The sequence below is a fragment of the Lissotriton vulgaris genome, chromosome 8 (assembly GCF_964263255.1).
Source record: "Lissotriton vulgaris chromosome 8, aLisVul1.2, whole genome shotgun sequence".
NCBI classification, from domain to species: Eukaryota; Metazoa; Chordata; class Amphibia; order Caudata; family Salamandridae; genus Lissotriton; species Lissotriton vulgaris.
In genome coordinates this window covers 807,558,326-807,582,916 of record NC_141696.1, presented here as the reverse complement: position 1 = coordinate 807,582,916, position 24,591 = coordinate 807,558,326, and positions in this window count along the sequence as shown.

The following is a 24,591-nucleotide window of genomic DNA, read 5'->3' as shown; positions in this document are numbered from 1 at the left end:
TTTGGAACGTTCGACTGGTCCGGAGTCATCGTTTTTCATCAGAAAATTGATTTTTTGGACTCTACCAAAAATTATTCAAACTGTCTTTTGGATCGGGTCTCATGTTGAATAACCACTTTTTAAACCCTCACGGTGACCAAAATTGCCATTTTTACAGAGTTTTGCTTACTCAAAAGCTTCAATTTTGACCAATTTCAGGCACAGAAATGACTTTAAACACACTTATTTTAGTTGAAAAAGTAATAATTCACATCCGACCATCATTTAAAGTCAAAAGATTAAATGTTAAAATTTCATCAATATTGACCATTTTTTCAACGTTCGACTGGTCCGGGGTCATCGTTTTTCATCAGAAAATTGATTTTTTGGACTCTACCAAAAATGATTCAAACTGTCTTTTGGATCGGGTCTCATGTTGAATAACCACTTTTTAAACCCTCACAGTGACCAAAATTGTCATTTTTACAGATTTTGCTTACCCAAAATCTTCAATTTTGACCAATTTCAGGCACTGAAATGACTTTAAACACACTTATTTTAGTTGATAAAGTTATAATTCACATCCAATCGTCATTTAAAGTCAAAAGATTAAATGTTAAAATTTCATCAATATTGACCATTTTTTCAACGTTCGACTGGTCCGGGGTCATCGTTTTTCATCAGAAAATTGATTTTTTGGACTCTACCAAAAATGATTCAAAATGTCATTTGGATCGGGCCTCATGTTGAAAAATCACTTTTTAAACCCTCACAGTGACCAAAATTGCCATTTTTACAGAGCTTTGCTTACTCAAAATCTTCAATTTTGACCAATTTCAGGCACAGAAATGACTTTAAACACACTTATTTTAGTTGAAAAAGTAATAATTCACATCCAACCGTCATTTAAAGTCAAAAGATTAAATGTTAAAATTTCATCAATATTGACCATTTTTTCAACGTTCGACTGGTCCGGAGTCATCGTTTTTCATCAGAAAATTGATTTTTTGGACTCTACCAAAAATTATTCAAACTGTCTTTTGGATCGGGTCTCATGTTGAATAACCACTTTTTAAACCCTCACGGTGACCAAAATTGCCATTTTTACAGAGTTTTGCTTACTCAAAAGCTTCAATTTTGACCAATTTCAGGCACAGAAATGACTTTAAACACACTTATTTTAGTTGAAAAAGTAATAATTCACATCCGACCGTCATTTAAAGTCAAAAGATTAAATGTTAAAATTTCATCAATATTGACCATATTTTCAACGTTCGACTGGTCCGGGGTCATCGTTTTTCATCAGAAAATTGATTTTTGGGACTCTACCAAAAATGATTCAAAATGTCATTTGGATCGGGCCTCATGTTGAATAACCACTTTTTAAACCCTCACAGTGACCAAAATTGCCATTTTTACAGAGTTTTGCTTACCCAAAATCTTCAATTTTGACCAATTTCAGGCACTGAAATGACTTTAAACACACTTATTTTAGTTGATAAAGTTATAATTCACATCCAACCGTCATTTAAAGTCAAAAGATTAAATGTTAAAATTTCATCAATATTGACCATTTTTGGAACGTTCGACTGGTCCGGAGTCATCGTTTTTCATCAGAAAATTGATTTTTTGGACTCTACCAAAAATTATTCAAACTGTCTTTTGGATCGGGTCTCATGTTGAATAACCACTTTTTAAACCCTCACGGTGACCAAAATTGCCATTTTTACAGAGTTTTGCTTACTCAAAAGCTTCAATTTTGACCAATTTCAGGCACTGAAATGACTTTAAACACACTTATTTTAGTTGAAAGAGTAATAATTCACATCCAACCGTCATTCAAAGTCAAAAGATTAAATGTTAAAATTTCATCAATATTGACCATTTTTTCAACGTTCGACTGGTCCGGGGCCATCGTTTTTCATCAGAAAATTTATTTTTTGGACTCTACCAAAAATGATTCAAAATGTCATTTGGATCGGCCCTCATGTTGAATAACCACTTTTTAAACCCTCACAGTGACCAAAATTGCCATTTTTACAGAGTTTTGCTTACTCAAAATCTTCAATTTTGACCAATTTCTGGCACAGAAATGACTTTAAACACACTTATTTTAGTTGAAAAAGTAATAATTCACATCCAACCGTCATTTAAAGTCAAAAGATTAAATGTTAAAATTTCATCAATATTGACCATTTTTTCAACGTTCGACTGGTCCGGGGTCATCGTTTTTCATCAGAAAATTGATTTTTTGGACTCTACCAAAAATGATTCAAAATGTCATTTGGATCGGGCCTCATGTTGAATAACCACTTTTTAAACCCTCACAGTGACCAAAATTGCCATTTTTACAGAGTTTTGCTTACCCAAAATCTTCAATTTTGACCAATTTCAGGCACTGAAATGACTTTAAACACACTTATTTTAGTTGATAAAGTTATAATTCACATCCAACCGTCATTTAAAGTCAAAAGATTAAATGTTAAAATTTCATCAATATTGACCAATTTTTTCAACGTTCGACTGGTCCGGGGTCATCATTTTTCATCAGAAAATTTATTTTTTGGACTCTACCAAAAATTATTCAAACTGTCTTTTGGATCGGGTCTCATGTTGAATAACCACTTTTTAAACCCTCACAGTGACCAAAATTGCCATTTTTACAGAGTTTTGCTTACTCAAAAGCTTCAATTTTGACCAATTTCAGGCACAGAAATGACTTTAAACACACTTATTTTAGTTGAAAAAGTAATAATTCACATTCAACCGTCATTTAAAGTCAAAAGATTAAATGTTAAAATATCATCAATATTGACCATTTTTTCACCGTTCGACTGGTCCGGGGTCATCATTTTTCATAAGAAAATTGATTTTTTGGACTCTACCAAAAATGATTCAAAATGTCATTTGGATCGGGCCTCATGTTGAATAACCACTTTTTAAACCCTCACAGTGACCAAAATTGCCATTTTTACAGAGTTTTGCTTACTCAAAAGCTTCAATTTTGACCAATTTCAGGCACAGAAATGACTTTAAACACACTTATTTTAGTTGAAAAAGTAATAATTCACGTCCAACCATCATTTAAAGTCAAAAGATTCAATGTTAAAATTTCATCAATATTGACCATTTTTTCAATGTTCGACTGGTCCGGGGTCATCGTTTTTCATCAGAAAATTGATTTTTTGGACTCTACCAAAAATGATTCAAAATGTCATTTGGATCGGGCCTCATGTTGAATAACCACTTTTTAAACCCTCACAGTGACCAAAATTGCCATTTTTACAGAGCTTTGCTTACTCAAAATCTTCAATTTTGACCAATTTCAGGCACAGAAATGACTTTAAACACACTTATTTTAGTTGAAAAAGTAATAATTCACATCCAACCGTCATTTAAAGTCAAAAGATTAAATGTTAAAATTTCATCAATATTGACCATTTTTTCAACGTTCGACTGGTCCGGAGTCATTGTTTTTCATCAGAAAATTGATTTTTTGGACTCTACCAAAAATTATTCAAACTGTCTTTTAGATCGGGTCTCATGTTGAATAACCACTTTTTAAACCCTCACGGTGACCAAAATTGCCATTTTTACAGAGTTTTGCTTACTCAAAAGCTTCAATTTTGACCAATTTCAGGCACTGAAATGACTTTAAACACACTTATTTTAGTTGAAAATGTAATAATTCACATCCAACCGTCATTCAAAGTCAAAAGATTAAATGTTAAAATTTCATCAATATTGACCATTTTTTCAACGTTCGACTGGTCCGGGGTCATCGTTTTTCATCAGAAAATTGATTTTTTGGACTCTACCAAAAATGATTCAAAATGTCATTTGGATCGGGCCTCATGTTGAATAATCACTTTTTAAACCCTCACAGTGACCAAAATTGCCGTTTTAACAGAGCTTTGCCTACTCAAAATATTCAATTTTGACCAATTTCAGGCACAGAAATGACTTTAAACACACTTATTTTAGTTGAAAAAGTAATAATTCACATCCAACCATCATTTAAAGTCAAAAGATTAAATGTTAAAATTTCATCAATATTGACCATTTTTTCAACGTTCGACTGGTCCTGGGTCATCGTTTTTCATCAGAAAATTGATTTTTTGGACTCTACCAAAAATGATTCAATATGTCATTTGGATCGGGCCTCATGTTGAATAACCACTTTTTAAACCCTCACAGTGACCAAAATTGCCATTTTTACAGAGTTTTGCTTACTCAAAATCTTCAATTGTGACCAATTTCAGGCACAGAAATGACTTTAAACACACTTATTTTAGTTGAAAAAGTAATAATTCACATCCAACCGTGATTTAAAGTCAAAAGATTAAATGTTAAAATGTCATCAATATTGACCATTTTTTCAATGTTCGACTGGTCTGGGGTCATCGTTTTTCATCAGAAATGTGATTTTTTGGACTCTACCAAAAATGATTAAAAATGATATTTGGATCGGGCCTCATGTTGAATAACCACTTTTTAAACCCTCACAGTGACCAAAAGTGCCATTTTTACAGAGTTTTGCTTACTCAAAATCTTCAATTTTGACCAATTTCTGGCACAGAAATGATTTTAAACACACTTATTTTAGTTGAAAAAGTAATAATTCACATCCAATAGTCATTTAAAGTCAAAAGTTTAAATGTTAAAATTTCATCAATATTGACCATTTTTTCAACGTTCGACTGGTCCGGGGTCATCGTTTTTCATCAGAAAATTGATTTTTTGGACTCTACCAAAAATGATTCAAAATGTCATTTGGATCGGGCCTCATGTTGAATAACCACTTTTTAAACCCTCACAGTGACCAAAATTGACATTTTTACAGAGTTTTGCTTACTCAAAATCTTCAATTTTGACCAATTTCTGGCACAGAAATGATTTTAAACACACTTATTTTAGTTGAAAAAGTAATAATTCACATCCAATAGTCATTTAAAGTCAAAAGTTTAAATGTTAAAATTTCATCAATATTGACCATTTTTTCAACGTTCGACTGGTCCGGGGTCATCGTTTTTCATCAGAAATGTGATTTTTTGGACTCTACCAAAAATGATTAAAAATGATATTTGGATCGGGCCTCATGTTGAATAACCACTTTTTAAACCCTCACAGTGACCAAAATTGACATTTTTACAGAGTTTTGCTTACTCAAAAGCTTCAATTTTGACCAATTCCAGGCACGGAAATGACTTTAAACGCACTTATTTTAGTTGAAAAAGTAATAATTCACATCCAACAGTCATTTAAAGTCAAAAGTTTAAATGTTAAAATTTCATCAATATTGACCATTTTTTCAACGTTCGACTGGTCCGGGGTCATCGTTTTTCATCAGAAAATTGATTTTTTGGACTCTACCAAAAATGATTCAAAATGTCATTTGGATCGGCCCTCATGTTGAATAACCACTTTTTAAACCCTCACAGTGACCAAAATTGCCATTTTTACAGAGTTTTGCTTACCCAAAATCTTCAATGTTGACCAATTTCAGGCACTGAAATGACTTTAAACACACTTATTTCAGTTGATAAAGTTATAATTCACATCCAACCGTCATTTAAAGTCAAAAGATTAAATGTTAAAATTTCATCAATATTGACCATTTTTGGAACGTTCGACTGGTCCGGGGTCATCGTTTTTCATCAGAAAATTGTTTTTTTGGACTCTACCAAAAATGATTCAAAATGTCATTTGGATCGGGCCTCATGTTGAAAAATCACTTTTTAAACCCTCACAGTGACCAAAATTGCCATTTTTACAGAGCTTTGCTTACTCAAAATCTTCAATTTTGACCAATTTCAGGCACAGAAATGACTTTAAACACACTTATTTTAGTTGAAAAAGTAATAATTCACATCCAACCGTCATTTAAAGTCAAAAGATTAAATGTTAAAATTTCATCAATATTGACCATTTTTGGAACGTTCGACTGGTCCGGAGTCATCGTTTTTCATCAGAAAATTGATTTTTTGGACTCTACCAAAAATTATTCAAACTGTCTTTTGGATCGGGTCTCATGTTGAATAACCACTTTTTAAACCCTCACGGTGACCAAAATTGCCATTTTTACAGAGTTTTGCTTACTCAAAAGCTTCAATTTTGACCAATTTCAGGCACAGAAATGACTTTAAACACACTTATTTTAGTTGAAAGAGTAATAATTCACATCCAACCGTCATTTAAAGTCAAAAGATTAAATGTTAAAATTTCATCAATATTGACCATTTTTTCAACGTTCGACTGGTCCGGGGTCATCGTTTTTCATCAGAAAATTGATTTTTTGGACTCTACCAAAAATGATTCAAACTGTCTTTTGGATCGGGTCTCATGTTGAATAACCACTTTTTAAACCCTCACAGTGACCAAAATTGCCATTTTTACAGAGTTTTGCTTACCCAAAATCTTCAATTTTGACCAATTTCAGGCACTGAAATGACTTTAAACACACTTATTTTAGTTGATAAAGTTATAATTCACATCCAATCGTCATTTAAAGTCAAAAGATTAAATGTTAAAATTTCATCAATATTGACCATTTTTTCAACGTTCGACTGGTCCGGGGTCATCGTTTTTCATCAGAAAATTGATTTTTTGGACTCTACCAAAAATGATTCAAAATGTCATTTGGATCGGGCCTCATGTTGAAAAATCACTTTTTAAACCCTCACAGTGACCAAAATTGCCATTTTTACAGAGCTTTGCTTACTCAAAATCTTCAATTTTGACCAATTTCAGGCACAGAAATGACTTTAAACACACTTATTTTAGTTGAAAAAGTAATAATTCACATCCAACCGTCATTTAAAGTCAAAAGATTAAATGTTAAAATTTCATCAATATTGACCATTTTTTCAACGTTCGACTGGTCCGGAGTCATCGTTTTTCATCAGAAAATTGATTTTTTGGACTCTACCAAAAATTATTCAAACTGTCTTTTGGATCGGGTCTCATGTTGAATAACCACTTTTTAAACCCTCACGGTGACCAAAATTGCCATTTTTACAGAGTTTTGCTTACTCAAAAGCTTCAATTTTGACCAATTTCAGGCACAGAAATGACTTTAAACACACTTATTTTAGTTGAAAAAGTAATAATTCACATCCGACCGTCATTTAAAGTCAAAAGATTAAATGTTAAAATTTCATCAATATTGACCATATTTTCAACGTTCGACTGGTCCGGGGTCATCGTTTTTCATCAGAAAATTGATTTTTTGGACTCTACCAAAAATGATTCAAAATGTCATTTGGATCGGGCCTCATGTTGAATAACCACTTTTTAAACCCTCACAGTGACCAAAATTGCCATTTTTACAGAGTTTTGCTTACCCAAAATCTTCAATTTTGACCAATTTCAGGCACTGAAATGACTTTAAACACACTTATTTTAGTTGATAAAGTTATAATTCACATCCAACCGTCATTTAAAGTCAAAAGATTAAATGTTAAAATTTCATCAATATTGACCATTTTTGGAACGTTCGACTGGTCCGGAGTCATCGTTTTTCATCAGAAAATTGATTTTTTGGACTCTACCAAAAATTATTCAAACTGTCTTTTGGATCGGGTCTCATGTTGAATAACCACTTTTTAAACCCTCACGGTGACCAAAATTGCCATTTTTACAGAGTTTTGCTTACTCAAAAGCTTCAATTTTGACCAATTTCAGGCACTGAAATGACTTTAAACACACTTATTTTAGTTGAAAGAGTAATAATTCACATCCAACCGTCATTCAAAGTCAAAAGATTAAATGTTAAAATTTCATCAATATTGACCATTTTTTCAACGTTCGACTGGTCCGGGGCCATCGTTTTTCATCAGAAAATTTATTTTTTGGACTCTACCAAAAATGATTCAAAATGTCATTTGGATCGGCCCTCATGTTGAATAACCACTTTTTAAACCCTCACAGTGACCAAAATTGCCATTTTTACAGAGTTTTGCTTACTCAAAATCTTCAATTTTGACCAATTTCTGGCACAGAAATGACTTTAAACACACTTATTTTAGTTGAAAAAGTAATAATTCACATCCAACCGTCATTTAAAGTCAAAAGATTAAATGTTAAAATTTCATCAATATTGACCATTTTTTCAACGTTCGACTGGTCCGGGGTCATCGTTTTTCATCAGAAAATTGATTTTTTGGACTCTACCAAAAATGATTCAAAATGTCATTTGGATCGGGCCTCATGTTGAATAACCACTTTTTAAACCCTCACAGTGACCAAAATTGCCATTTTTACAGAGTTTTGCTTACCCAAAATCTTCAATTTTGACCAATTTCAGGCACTGAAATGACTTTAAACACACTTATTTTAGTTGATAAAGTTATAATTCACATCCAACCGTCATTTAAAGTCAAAAGATTAAATGTTAAAATTTCATCAATATTGACCAATTTTTTCAACGTTCGACTGGTCCGGGGTCATCATTTTTCATCAGAAAATTTATTTTTTGGACTCTACCAAAAATTATTCAAACTGTCTTTTGGATCGGGTCTCATGTTGAATAACCACTTTTTAAACCCTCACAGTGACCAAAATTGCCATTTTTACAGAGTTTTGCTTACTCAAAAGCTTCAATTTTGACCAATTTCAGGCACAGAAATGACTTTAAACACACTTATTTTAGTTGAAAAAGTAATAATTCACATTCAACCGTCATTTAAAGTCAAAAGATTAAATGTTAAAATATCATCAATATTGACCATTTTTTCACCGTTCGACTGGTCCGGGGTCATCATTTTTCATAAGAAAATTGATTTTTTGGACTCTACCAAAAATGATTCAAAATGTCATTTGGATCGGGCCTCATGTTGAATAATCACTTTTTAAACCCTCACAGTGACCAAAATTGCCATTTTTACAGAGCTTTGCTTACTCAAAATCTTAAATTTTGACCAATTTCAGGCACAGAAATGACTTTAAACACACTTATTTTAGTTGAAAAAGTAATAATTCACATCCAACCATCATTTAAAGTCAAAAGATTAAATGTTAAAATTTCATCAATATTGACCATTTTTTCAATGTTCGACTGGTCCGGGGTCATCGTTTTTCATCAGAAAATTGATTTTTTGGACTCTACCAAAAATGATTCAAAATGTCATTTGGATCGGGCCTCATGTTGAATAACCACTTTTTAAACCCTCACAGTGACCAAAATTGCCATTTTTACAGAGCTTTGCTTACTCAAAATCTTCAATTTTGACCAATTTCAGGCACAGAAATGACTTTAAACACACTTATTTTAGTTGAAAAAGTAATAATTCACATCCAACCGTCATTTAAAGTCAAAAGATTAAATGTTAAAATTTCATCAATATTGACCATTTTTTCAACGTTCGACTGGTCCGGAGTCATTGTTTTTCATCAGAAAATTGATTTTTTGGACTCTACCAAAAATTATTCAAACTGTCTTTTAGATCGGGTCTCATGTTGAATAACCACTTTTTAAACCCTCACGGTGACCAAAATTGCCATTTTTACAGAGTTTTGCTTACTCAAAAGCTTCAATTTTGACCAATTTCAGGCACTGAAATGACTTTAAACACACTTATTTTAGTTGAAAATGTAATAATTCACATCCAACCGTCATTCAAAGTCAAAAGATTAAATGTTAAAATTTCATCAATATTGACCATTTTTTCAACGTTCGACTGGTCCGGGGTCATCGTTTTTCATCAGAAAATTGATTTTTTGGACTCTACCAAAAATGATTCAAAATGTCATTTGGATCGGGCCTCATGTTGAATAATCACTTTTTAAACCCTCACAGTGACCAAAATTGCCGTTTTAACAGAGCTTTGCCTACTCAAAATATTCAATTTTGACCAATTTCAGGCACAGAAATGACTTTAAACACACTTATTTTAGTTGAAAAAGTAATAATTCACATCCAACCATCATTTAAAGTCAAAAGATTAAATGTTAAAATTTCATCAATATTGACCATTTTTTCAACGTTCGACTGGTCCTGGGTCATCGTTTTTCATCAGAAAATTGATTTTTTGGACTCTACCAAAAATGATTCAATATGTCATTTGGATCGGGCCTCATGTTGAATAACCACTTTTTAAACCCTCACAGTGACCAAAATTGACATTTTTACAGAGTTTTGCTTACTCAAAAGCTTCAATTTTGACCAATTCCAGGCACAGAAATGACTTTAAACGCACTTATTTTAGTTGAAAAAGTAATAATTCACATCCAACAGTCATTTAAAGTCAAAAGTTTAAATGTTAAAATTTCATCAATATTGACCATTTTTTCAACGTTCGACTGGTCCGGGGTCATCGTTTTTCATCAGAAAATTGATTTTTTGGACTCTACCAAAAATGATTCAAAATGTCATTTGGATCGGCCCTCATGTTGAATAACCACTTTTTAAACCCTCACAGTGACCAAAATTGCCATTTTTACAGAGTTTTGCTTACCCAAAATCTTCAATGTTGACCAATTTCAGGCACTGAAATGACTTTAAACACACTTATTTCAGTTGATAAAGTTATAATTCACATCCAACCGTCATTTAAAGTCAAAAGATTAAATGTTAAAATTTCATCAATATTGACCATTTTTGGAACGTTCGACTGGTCCGGGGTCATCGTTTTTCATCAGAAAATTGTTTTTTTGGACTCTACCAAAAATGATTCAAAATGTCATTTGGATCGGGCCTCATGTTGAAAAATCACTTTTTAAACCCTCACAGTGACCAAAATTGCCATTTTTACAGAGCTTTGCTTACTCAAAATCTTCAATTTTGACCAATTTCAGGCACAGAAATGACTTTAAACACACTTATTTTAGTTGAAAAAGTAATAATTCACATCCAACCGTCATTTAAAGTCAAAAGATTAAATGTTAAAATTTCATCAATATTGACCATTTTTGGAACGTTCGACTGGTCCGGAGTCATCGTTTTTCATCAGAAAATTGATTTTTTGGACTCTACCAAAAATTATTCAAACTGTCTTTTGGATCGGGTCTCATGTTGAATAACCACTTTTTAAACCCTCACGGTGACCAAAATTGCCATTTTTACAGAGTTTTGCTTACTCAAAAGCTTCAATTTTGACCAATTTCAGGCACAGAAATGACTTTAAACACACTTATTTTAGTTGAAAGAGTAATAATTCACATCCAACCGTCATTTAAAGTCAAAAGATTAAATGTTAAAATTTCATCAATATTGACCATTTTTTCAACGTTCGACTGGTCCGGGGTCATCGTTTTTCATCAGAAAATTGATTTTTTGGACTCTACCAAAAATGATTCAAACTGTCTTTTGGATCGGGTCTCATGTTGAATAACCACTTTTTAAACCCTCACAGTGACCAAAATTGCCATTTTTACAGAGTTTTGCTTACCCAAAATCTTCAATTTTGACCAATTTCAGGCACTGAAATGACTTTAAACACACTTATTTTAGTTGATAAAGTTATAATTCACATCCAATCGTCATTTAAAGTCAAAAGATTAAATGTTAAAATTTCATCAATATTGACCATTTTTTCAACGTTCGACTGGTCCGGGGTCATCGTTTTTCATCAGAAAATTGATTTTTTGGACTCTACCAAAAATGATTCAAAATGTCATTTGGATCGGGCCTCATGTTGAAAAATCACTTTTTAAACCCTCACAGTGACCAAAATTGCCATTTTTACAGAGCTTTGCTTACTCAAAATCTTCAATTTTGACCAATTTCAGGCACAGAAATGACTTTAAACACACTTATTTTAGTTGAAAAAGTAATAATTCACATCCAACCGTCATTTAAAGTCAAAAGATTAAATGTTAAAATTTCATCAATATTGACCATTTTTTCAACGTTCGACTGGTCCGGAGTCATCGTTTTTCATCAGAAAATTGATTTTTTGGACTCTACCAAAAATTATTCAAACTGTCTTTTGGATCGGGTCTCATGTTGAATAACCACTTTTTAAACCCTCACGGTGACCAAAATTGCCATTTTTACAGAGTTTTGCTTACTCAAAAGCTTCAATTTTGACCAATTTCAGGCACAGAAATGACTTTAAACACACTTATTTTAGTTGAAAAAGTAATAATTCACATCCGACCGTCATTTAAAGTCAAAAGATTAAATGTTAAAATTTCATCAATATTGACCATATTTTCAACGTTCGACTGGTCCGGGGTCATCGTTTTTCATCAGAAAATTGATTTTTTGGACTCTACCAAAAATGATTCAAAATGTCATTTGGATCGGGCCTCATGTTGAATAACCACTTTTTAAACCCTCACAGTGACCAAAATTGCCATTTTTACAGAGTTTTGCTTACCCAAAATCTTCAATTTTGACCAATTTCAGGCACTGAAATGACTTTAAACACACTTATTTTAGTTGATAAAGTTATAATTCACATCCAACCGTCATTTAAAGTCAAAAGATTAAATGTTAAAATTTCATCAATATTGACCATTTTTGGAACGTTCGACTGGTCCGGAGTCATCGTTTTTCATCAGAAAATTGATTTTTTGGACTCTACCAAAAATTATTCAAACTGTCTTTTGGATCGGGTCTCATGTTGAATAACCACTTTTTAAACCCTCACGGTGACCAAAATTGCCATTTTTACAGAGTTTTGCTTACTCAAAAGCTTCAATTTTAACCAATTTCAGGCACTGAAATGACTTTAAACACACTTATTTTAGTTGAAAGAGTAATAATTCACATCCAACCGTCATTCAAAGTCAAAAGATTAAATGTTAAAATTTCATCAATATTGACCATTTTTTCAACGTTCGACTGGTCCGGGGCCATCGTTTTTCATCAGAAAATTTATTTTTTGGACTCTACCAAAAATGATTCAAAATGTCATTTGGATCGGCCCTCATGTTGAATAACCACTTTTTAAACCCTCACAGTGACCAAAATTGCCATTTTTACAGAGTTTTGCTTACTCAAAATCTTCAATTTTGACCAATTTCTGGCACAGAAATGACTTTAAACACACTTATTTTAGTTGAAAAAGTAATAATTCACATCCAACCGTCATTTAAAGTCAAAAGATTAAATGTTAAAATTTCATCAATATTGACCATTTTTTCAACGTTCGACTGGTCCGGGGTCATCGTTTTTCATCAGAAAATTGATTTTTTGGACTCTACCAAAAATGATTCAAAATGTCATTTGGATCGGGCCTCATGTTGAATAACCACTTTTTAAACCCTCACAGTGACCAAAATTGCCATTTTTACAGAGTTTTGCTTACCCAAAATCTTCAATTTTGACCAATTTCAGGCACTGAAATGACTTTAAACACACTTATTTTAGTTGATAAAGTTATAATTCACATCCAACCGTCATTTAAAGTCAAAAGATTAAATGTTAAAATTTCATCAATATTGACCAATTTTTTCAACGTTCGACTGGTCCGGGGTCATCGTTTTTCATCAGAAAATTTATTTTTTGGACTCTACCAAAAATTATTCAAACTGTCTTTTGGATCGGGTCTCATGTTGAATAACCACTTTTTAAACCCTCACAGTGACCAAAATTGCCATTTTTACAGAGTTTTGCTTACTCAAAAGCTTCAATTTTGACCAATTTCAGGCACAGAAATGACTTTAAACACACTTATTTTAGTTGAAAAAGTAATAATTCACATTCAACCGTCATTTAAAGTCAAAAGATTAAATGTTAAAATATCATCAATATTGACCATTTTTTCACCGTTCGACTGGTCCGGGGTCATCATTTTTCATAAGAAAATTGATTTTTTGGACTCTACCAAAAATGATTCAAAATGTCATTTGGATCGGGCCTCATGTTGAATAATCACTTTTTAAACCCTCACAGTGACCAAAATTGCCATTTTTACAGAGCTTTGCTTACTCAAAATCTTAAATTTTGACCAATTTCAGGCACAGAAATGACTTTAAACACACTTATTTTAGTTGAAAAAGTAATAATTCACATCCAACCATCATTTAAAGTCAAAAGATTAAATGTTAAAATTTCATCAATATTGACCATTTTTTCAACGTTCGACTGGTCCGGGGTCATCGTTTTTCATAAGAAAATTGATTTTTTGGACTCTACCAAAAATGATTCAAAATGTCATTTGGATCGGGCCTCATGTTGAATAATCACTTTTTAAACCCTCACAGTGACCAAAATTGCCATTTTTACAGAGCTTTGCTTACTCAAAATCTTCAATTTTGACCAATTTCAGGCACTGAAATGACTTTAAACACACTTATTTTAGTTGATAAAGTTATAATTCACATCCAACGGTCATTTAAAGTCAAAAGATTAAATGTTAAAATTTCATCAATATTGACCATTTTTGGAACGTTCGACTGCTCCGGGGTCATCGTTTTTCTTCAGAAAATTGATTTTTTGGACTCTACCAAAAATGATTCAAAATGTCTTTTGGATCGGGTCTCATGTTGAATAACCACTTTTTAAACCCTCACAGCGACCAAAATTGCCATTTTTACAGAGTTTTGCTTACTCAAAATCTTCAATTTTGACCAATTTCAGGCACAGAAATGACTTTAAACACACTTATTTTAGTTGAAAAAGTAATAATTCACATCCAACCGTCATTTAAAGTCAAAAGATTAAATGTTAAAATTTCATCAATATTGACCATTTTTTCAACGTTCGACTGGTCCGGAGTCATTGTTTTTCATCAGAAAATTGATTTTTTGGACTCTACCAAAAATTATTCAAACTGTCTTTTAGATCGGGTCTCATGTTGAATAACCACTTTTTAAACCCTCACGGTGACCAAAATTGCCATTTTTACAGAGTTTTGCTTACTCAAAAGCTTCAATTTTGACCAATTTCAGGCACTAAAATGACTTTAAACACACTTATTTTAGTTGAAAATGTAATAATTCACATCCAACCGTCATTCAAAGTCAAAAGATTAAATGTTACAATTTCATCAATATTGACCATTTTTTCAACGTTCGACTGGTCCGGGGTCATCGTTTTTCATCAGAAAATTGATTTTTTGGACTCTACCAAAAATGATTCAAAATGTCATTTGGATCGGGCCTCATGTTGAATAATCACTTTTTAAACCCTCACAGTGACCAAAATTGCCGTTTTAACAGAGCTTTGCCTACTCAAAATATTCAATTTTGACCAATTTCAGGCACAGAAATGACTTTAAACACACTTATTTTAGTTGAAAAAGTAATAATTCACATCCAACCATCATTTAAAGTCAAAAGATTAAATGTTAAAATTTCATCAATATTGACCATTTTTTCAACGTTCGACTGGTCCTGGGTCATCGTTTTTCATCAGAAAATTGATTTTTTGGACTCTACCAAAAATGATTCAATATGTCATTTGGATCGGGCCTCATGTTGAATAACCACTTTTTAAACCCTCACAGTGACCAAAATTGCCATTTTTACAGAGTTTTGCTTACTCAAAATCTTCAATTGTGACCAATTTCAGGCACAGAAATGACTTTAAACACACTTATTTTAGTTGAAAAAGTAATAATTCACATCCAACCGTCATTTAAAGTCAAAAGATTAAATGTTAAAATTTCATCAATATTGACCATTTTTAGAACGTTCGACTGGTCCGGGGTCATCGTTTTTCATCAGAAAATGGATTTTTTGGACTCTACCAAAAATGATTCAAAATGTCATTTGGATCGGGCCTCATGTTGAATAACCACTTTTTAAACCCTCACAGTGACAAAAATTGCCATTTTTACAGAGTTTTGCTTACTCAAAATCTTCAATTTTGACCAATTTCAGGCACAGAAATGACTTTAAACACACTTATTTTAGTTGAAAAAGTAATAATTCACATCCAACCGTGATTTAAAGTCAAAAGATTAAATGTTAAAATGTCATCAATATTGACCATTTTTTCAATGTTCGACTGGTCTGGGGTCATCGTTTTTCATCAGAAATGTGTTTTTTGGACTCTACCAAAAATGATTAAAAATTATATTTGGATCGGGCCTCATGTTGAATAACCACTTTTTAAACCCTCACAGTGACCAAAAGTGCCATTTTTACAGAGTTTTGCTTACTCAAAATCTTCAATTTTGACCAATTTCTGGCACAGAAATGATTTTAAACACACTTATTTTAGTTGAAAAAGTAATAATTCACATCCAATAGTCATTTAAAGTCAAAAGTTTAAATGTTGAAATTTCATCAATATTGACCATTTTTTCAACGTTCGACTGGTCCGGGGTCATCGTTTTTCATCAGAAATGTGATTTTTTGGACTCTACCAAAAATGATTAAAAATGATATTTGGATCGGGCCTCATGTTGAATAACCACTTTTTAAACCCTCACAGTGACCAAAATTGACATTTTTACAGAGTTTTGCTTACTCAAAAGCTTCAATTTTGACCAATTTCAGGCACAGAAATGACTTTAAACACACTTATTTTAGTTGAAAAAGTAATAATTCACATCCAACCGTCATTTAAAGTCAAAAGAATAAATGTTAAAATTTCATCAATATTGACCATTTTTTTAACGTCTGACTGGTCCGGGGTCATCGTTTTTCATCAGAAAATTGATTTTTTGGACTCTACCAAAAATGATTCAAAATGTCATTTGGATCGGGCCTCATGTTGAATAACCACTTTTTAAACCCTCACAGTGACCAAAATTGCCATTTTTACAGAGTTTTGCTTACCCAAAATCTTCAATTTTGACCAATTTCAGGCACTGAAATGACTTTAAACACACTTATTTTAGTTGATAAAGTTATAATTCACATCCAATCGTCATTTAAAGTCAAAAGATTAAATGTTAAAATTTCATCAATATTGACCATTTTTTCAACGTTCGACTGGTCCGGGGTCATCGTTTTTCATCAGAAAATTGATTTTTTGGACTCTACCAAAAATGATTCAAAATGTCATTTGGATCGGCCCTCATGTTGAATAACCACTTTTTGAACCCTCACAGTGACCAAAATTGCCATTTTTACAGAGTTTTGCTTACCCAAAATCTTCAATGTTGACCAATTTCAGGCACTGAAATGACTTTAAACACACTTATTTCAGTTGATAAAGTTATAATTTACATCCAACCGTCATTTAAAGTCAAAAGATTAAATGTTAAAATTTCATCAATATTGACCATTTTTTCAACGTTCGACTGGTCCGGGGTCATCGTTTTTCATCAGAAAATTGATTTTTTGGACTCTACCAAAAATGATTCAAAATGTCATTTGGATCGGGCCTCATGTTGAATAACCACTTTTTAAACCCTCACAGTGACAAAAATTGCCATTTTTACAGAGTTTTGCTTACTCAAAATCTTCAATTTTGACCAATTTCAGGCACAGAAATGACTTTAAACACACTTATTTTAGTTGAAAAAGTAATAATTCACATCCAACCGTGATTTAAAGTCAAAAGATTAAATGTTAAAATGTCATCAATATTGACCATTTTTTCAATGTTCGACTGGTCTGGGGTCATCGTTTTTCATCAGAAATGTGTTTTTTGGACTCTACCAAAAATGATTAAAAATTATATTTGGATCGGGCCTCATGTTGAATAACCACTTTTTAAACCCTCACAGTGACCAAAAGTGCCATTTTTACAGAGTTTTGCTTACTCAAAATCTTCAATTTTGACCAATTTCTGGCACAGAAATGATTTTAAACACACTTATTTTAGTTGAAAAAGTAATAATTCACATCCAATAGTCATTTAAAGTCAAAAGTTTAAATGTTGAAATTTCATCAATATTGACCATTTTTTCAACGTTCGACTGGTCCGGGGTCATCGTTTTTCATCAGAAATGTGATTTTTTGGACTCTACCAAAAATGATTAAAAATGATATTTGGATCGGGCCTCATGTTGAATAACCACTTTTTAAACCCTCACAGTGACCAAAATTGACATTTTTACAGAGTTTTGCTTACTCAAAAGCTTCAATTTTGACCAATTTCAGGCACAGAAATGACTTTAAACACACTTATTTTAGTTGAAAAAGTAATAATTCACATCCAACCGTCATTTAAAGTCAAAAGAATAAATGTTAAAATTTCATCAATATTGACCATTTTTTTAACGTCTGACTGGTCCGGGGTCATCGTTTTTCATCAGAAAATTGATTTTTTGGACTCTACCAAAAATGATTCAAAATGTCATTTGGATCGGGCCTCATGTTGAATAACCACTTTTTAAACCCTCACAGTGACCAAAATTGCCATTTTTACAGAGTTTTGCTTACCCAAAATCTTCAATTTTGACCAATTTCAGGCACTGAAATGACTTTAAACACACTTATTTTAGTTGATAAAGTTATAATTCACATCCAATCGTCATTTAAAGTCAAAAGATTAAATGTTAAAATTTCATCAATATTGACCATTTTTTCAACGTTCGACTGGTCCGGGGTCATCGTTTTTCATCAGAAAATTGATTTTTTGGACTCTACCAAAAATGATTCAAAATGTCATTTGGATCGGCCCTCATGTTGAATAACCACTTTTTGAACCCTCACAGTGACCAAAATTGCCATTTTTACAGAGTTTTGCTTACCCAAAATCTTCAATGTTGACCAATTTCAGGCACTGAAATGACTTTAAACACACTTATTTCAGTTGATAAAGTTATAATTTACATCCAACCGTCATTTAAAGTCAAAAGATTAAATGTTAAAATTTCATCAATATTGACCATTTTTTCAACGTTCGACTGGTCCGGGGTCATCGTTTTTCATCAGAAAATTGATTTTTTGGACTCTACCAAAAATGATTCAAAATGTCATTTGGATCGGGCCTCATGTTGAATAACCACTTTTTAAACCCTCACAGTGACCAAAATTGCCATTTTTACAGAGTTTTGCTTACCCAAAATCTTCAATTTTGACCAATTTCAGGCACAGAAATGACTTTAAACGCACTTATTTTAGTTGAAAAAGTAATAATTCACATCCAACAGTCATTTAATGTCAAAAGTTTAAATGTTAAAATTTCATCAATATTGACCATTTTTTCAACGTTCGACTGGTCCGGGGTCATCGTTTTTCATCAGAAAATTGATTTTTTGGACTCTACCAAAAATGATTCAAAATGTCATTTGGATCGGGCCTCATGTTGAATAACCACTTTTTAAACCCTCACAGTGACCAAAATTGCCATTTTTACAGAGTTTTGCTTACCCAAAATCTTCAATTTTGACCAATTTCAGGCACTGAAATGACTTTAAACACACTTATTTTAGTTGATAAAGTTATAATTCACATCCAATCGTCATTTAAAGTCAAAAGATTAAATGTTAAAATTTCATCAATATTGACCATTTTTTCAACGTTCGACTGGTCCGGGGTCATCGTTTTTCATCAGAAAATTGATTTTTTGGACTCTACCAAAAATGATTCAAAATGTCATTTGGATCGGCCCTCATGTTGAATAACCACTTTTTGAACCCTCACAGTGACCAAAATTGCCATTTTTACAGAGTTTTGCTTACCCAAAATCTTCAATGTTGACCAATTTCAGGCACTGAAATGACTTTAAACACACTTATTTCAGTTGATAAAGTTATAATTTACATCCAACCGTCATTTAAAGTCAAAAGATTAAATGTTAAAATTTCATCAATATTGACCATTTTTTCAACGTTCGACTGGTCCGGGGTCATCGTTTTTCATCAGAAAATTGATTTTTTGGACTCTACCAAAAATGATTCAAAATGTCATTTGGATCGGGCCTCATGTTGAATAACCACTTTTTAAACCCTCACAGTGACCAAAATTGCCATTTTTACAGAGTTTTGCTTACCCAAAATCTTCAATTTTGACCAATTTCAGGCACTGAAATGACTTTAAACACACTTATTTTAGTTGATAAAGTTATAATTCACATGCAACTGTCATTTAAAGTCAAAAGATTAAATGTTAAAATTTCATCAATATTGACCATTTTTGGAACGTTCGACTGGTCCGGAGTCATCGTTTTTCATCAAAAGTCTGAAGCAGGAGAATCCGACACAGGAGCAGTGCACCACGAGGTCGCGGAGCGGCCCGCTCTACATCATCAACCCGCAGTCGCGCTCAATGGGTGACTCTTACCTCACACCCTGCCACGTTTCCGCATTTACATCGATTAAACAGAGGATTTTTCCCCCTGAAGAAGGGTACCTTTTGGTCCCGAAATGCATTGGGCACCGTGGTTTCAGAAAATCATCTCTAACTGATTTATGTACTACCATGAATTGCTTTCGTTTCCTCACCTGTTCTTCGTTTGGTCTGCAGTAGGAGCTTCGGACTGTGAGCACGCAGGAGCTGCTCTTCACATAATCTCCTTTGCTAACTGCTCGCGGTACCCGCTCCGCGGGTCCCGCTTCGCCTTGGGTGTTTCCAGCGCTGCTGAAAGGGCGCTGTGACTTTGAAGACCGCCTACAACTGAGCCTCTGTGGTGTGGTGTGTGCAGGGCTGCGAGCGTGGTCAGGCGTGGACTTCAAGTCCCAGGAGCGCCTGACACTCGGCATCACCAGCAGCTGACCCGCTCTCCCTGCTGGCTCCTCCCCCACCTCAGCGCGGCTATAATCCAGCTTGTCAGTTTCTCTGGCTGTTTCCTCACCTGTTCTTCGTTTGGTCTGCAGTAGGAGCTTCGGACTGTGAGCACGCAGGAGCTGCTCTTCACATAATCTCCTTTGCTAACTGCTCGCGGTACCCGCTCCGCGGGTCCCGCTTCGCCTTGGGTGTTTCCAGCGCTGCTGAAAGGGCGCTGTGACTTTGAAGACCGCCTACAACTGAGCCTCTGTGGTGTGGTGTGTGCAGGGCTGCGAGCGTGGTCAGGCGTGGACTTCAAGTCCCAGGAGCGCCTGACACTCGGCATCACCAGCAGCTGACCCGCTCTCCCTGCTGGCTCCTCCCCCACCTCAGCGCGGCTATAATCCAGCTTGTCAGTTTCTCTGGCTGTTTCCTCACCTGTTCTTCGTTTGGTCTGCAGTAGGAGCTTCGGACTGTGAGCACGCAGGAGCTGCTCTTCACATAATCTCCTTTGCTAACTGCTCGCGGTACCCGCTCCGCGGGTCCCGCTTCGCCTTGGGTGTTTCCAGCGCTGCTGAAAGGGCGCTGTGACTTTGAAGACCGCCTACAACTGAGCCTCTGTGGTGTGGTGTGTGCAGGGCTGCGAGCGTGGTCAGGCGTGGACTTCAAGTCCCAGGAGCGCCTGACACTCGGCATCACCAGCAGCTGACCCGCTCTCCCTGCTGGCTCCTCCCCCACCTCAGCGCGGCTATAATCCTCCTCAATTACACCGCAACGCGGGAGCGCGCGGGAGTGCGCCGGGAGAAGCCCGGGACAAGGGCGGGACCGTCTGTGGCCGTCAGAGGCCGAAGGAGGCTGGGCTGGGCCCTCTCCCTTGGTTCTCCAGTTTTAATTTAAGCTGTTTGTTGCATCCACAGGCTGATATTGTATTTTAACGCTCTGTCAATTTGGTATTTTACTTTACAATCGCTATTCTCTTAACTTTCCTCCCTTTTTTAATATAGTCTCATGACGGCTAAAAAATTACGCTCTGGACGAGTGATTGTGGGGAGATCTGGGTCTAAAACTAAATCAAATCCCCTACGAAACAAAATAGCGTCTACTATGCAATTGAAGGGTCAATGCCAGCTTTTCAATCTTTGGGATAAAGGGAAAGACAAACCCACTGATTCACAGTCCACGACCGAAACTCCAGGTTTTAATGTCGCGGTGCCTGTTAATGGGGTCATTGATGTTTCCTCTAGTTTAAGCTTGGTGGCCAGTCAATCTCTGCCAATTTCAGTCAGTTCGGAAGAACTAAGGGGTTCACCTTCGTCACTAAATAATGTACATCTGAATCAGAGTAGTCACCTTAATTCTTCGGGCAATATGCCCGCAAAATCTGAAGATAATGCTCCTTCCACAGCTACATTAAGGGATGCACCTAAACTTTCAATGAATACTGATTTTCTACCTGCTTCGTCAGTTACATCCCCTGTAGTAGGGAATGAATTCACTCTGCCTGATATTGATTTAACAGCTCATAGGGCGCGGGTGGAATTGGTTCAGGGGAACTCTAAAGGTGTGCCTTTGGAGGAAGTTATAACGATTTCAAGTACTGGTCCCCTAAGTAGCACTCCTTCTAATAAATTAGATTTCTCCCTCCCACAATTAAATCTTACAACCTGCTCAGGTCCAGTGTTGAACAATTTAGCTGAGGGTTCCCCAAATATTAACGGGAGGCTAATTTCTAACTCCTTGTCCTCTTTGGAATCTATCCTGTCTTCGATCCTAAGATTGCTGGAAAAGTTTGTGGGAGGTTCGGAATGTATTTTTGATACCGTAACACTGATTTTGCAAGTTCTCCTGTTAAACAAAAACGAGTTAGTATCAGATCCTCCTATTCCAGTGGCTTCTCTGTTGATGCCTCAGAAAATAAGCGCTCCTTCCTCTTCAGCAGATTTGGATTTAGCGCCTTCTTCTCCCTTGATAGAAAGTCAAAAGGAAAGGCAGCCCATAGTACTTACAGCTATATCTAAACCCCCCGAAGTGGTTTCGGCTGGCGCTAATTGTATAGCCCCACTTAGTGATAAGATAGAGGTAATAGCAACTCCCCCTCTTAATTCTAAATCCGATTTGCCTTCCCTCTTTCCGATATTTTCCTTGCCATTAAATAAGGAAGAGGAAATTTCTAAAGGAAAAACGGGATTGATGGGAAATATGAGTCCCCAGAAACATAAAAAGATTAGAATGAAGAAGAGGAAACCTATCCGTAGGTTTGCCAAAAAAAGACAGAGGAAACTTCTTTTTGATAAAAATGTGGAAGTAAATATAGATGATTCTCCGCAGGTGGAGCAGTCTCTCACCCCCAAGGTTGAATTTAGGGTGGTATCGCCCAAGGATGACGCCCCCTCCTCTGATCTAGGTCCAGTAAATTCAACTAATCCTTTTCTTCCTAAGGTTTTTCTCCCATCCACTAATCCCTTTTCCTATTGTAAGGTTAATCCAGGTTCTTGCCAAGTTTTATCTAAGGTTACCTCTCCATTTGCTATTCCGCCTCTGTCTAATTTAAATCCTACAGCAACACCCTTTCAGGCTCCATCTTTAACGACAGTTGTCCTCCCAAAAGAAAAAACAATTGTGGATACGTTATATCTTGATTTTTCTCCCCTTTTTGAACCAGATTTAATTTTGAATAGATCTGCCCTATTGATCTGTTTTAAAGAGATCGAAAGCTTGAAATTAGTTCAAACCTCCGATTTAGATCTTGTACTTCTCCTTAATTCTTATGCGGGGAAACCTTTAAGATCAACAAGGGTGAAATTCTATTCAAAAGTTGTGTTAAACCTGGTTTTACAATGGGCTGAGGAATTACAAATTAGAGGGATAGATGTGACGCCCCACTTTGGGGAAAAACGTATTTTAAATAATGCTGCTAATCCCTCATTATCATTTTCCTCCAATTCAGATGTGCGATTGTCAGATTGGTCTAATCTTGGTTCTGAGAACCTAAAAGTTTGTGTGGCTAGAAATGAAAGGCTGGTTTCTTACAAAAACCCTCCCCTTAAGCAAACGGTGAAGGATGACCAATCCAAATGGAGTTGGCTTCCTGGAGTCCTTGCGAGTAAATCTGCTCCCCGTTCCATTCAGGATTCCAATTTTTAACAGGGAGCTGAAATTTATCTCATGGAACACTGCCGGATTCAAAGATTATAAGGAGAAATTGGGTTTCCTTCATGCTCAAAAGGCAGATATAATCTGCTTGCAAGAAACCTGGGTCGATGGAAGTTTCGTTTTGGATAAAGATTATTTTGTTTTGGATTTTAACGCAACCAGCACTAGAAGAGGTCATGCTAAGGGAGGATTAGCATGCTTATTATCTAATAGATTGCAATGGAACTATTCACACTATTTGGATCCAGGAAAACTGTTTCAAGCAATAACTCTGAAAGATGTATTTGTAGATTGCCCGAATAGATTGCTGATTGTGGTAAACATTTACATTCCCCCCAACTGTTGTTTCAATAATGGTTTAAAAACTTTATTCACTTTCTTAACTAAAGTCTTGGAGATCTCACCAACTCCGCATGTGTTAATGTTTGGGGACTTAAATTGTAATGTATCTAACTGCGGGTTGGAGTTGTTTAGAAATATCCCATTGGAAGAGTCTCTGAATATACCTTCAGCCCAGTTTCCCCCCAACATAAAAACTAACAAAAGAGGTAAACTTATTTTAGATGGTTTACTTAAAGCGGATTGCTTAATTGTAAATGGGAGGCTTCCGTCTGATATCCCGGCAGCTTTTACTCGTAAATCTAATAAGGGAAAATCTATTATTGATTTTATCATGATAGATTATGCCGGTTTTCACCTATTAAAGGATATGAAGGTCATTGAATCGAATCTTAGTGACCATAATGTATTGACCCTTTCTGTTTCCATTAGTCTTCAGAAAGTGGTTCCATGGAGGCTGGATATAGATTCTGTGAATTTTGATTCCAGCTCAGGGAAATGTTTTTGGAACCTCAGTACTGTGGAAAACCTAGCGCCTCTTTTGTGTGTTACTGTCGAGAATCTTCCTCTCTGGGAGGGGAGAGAGCTGTCTTGTTTTGTTAATTTTTTAGATTCTGTAACCGC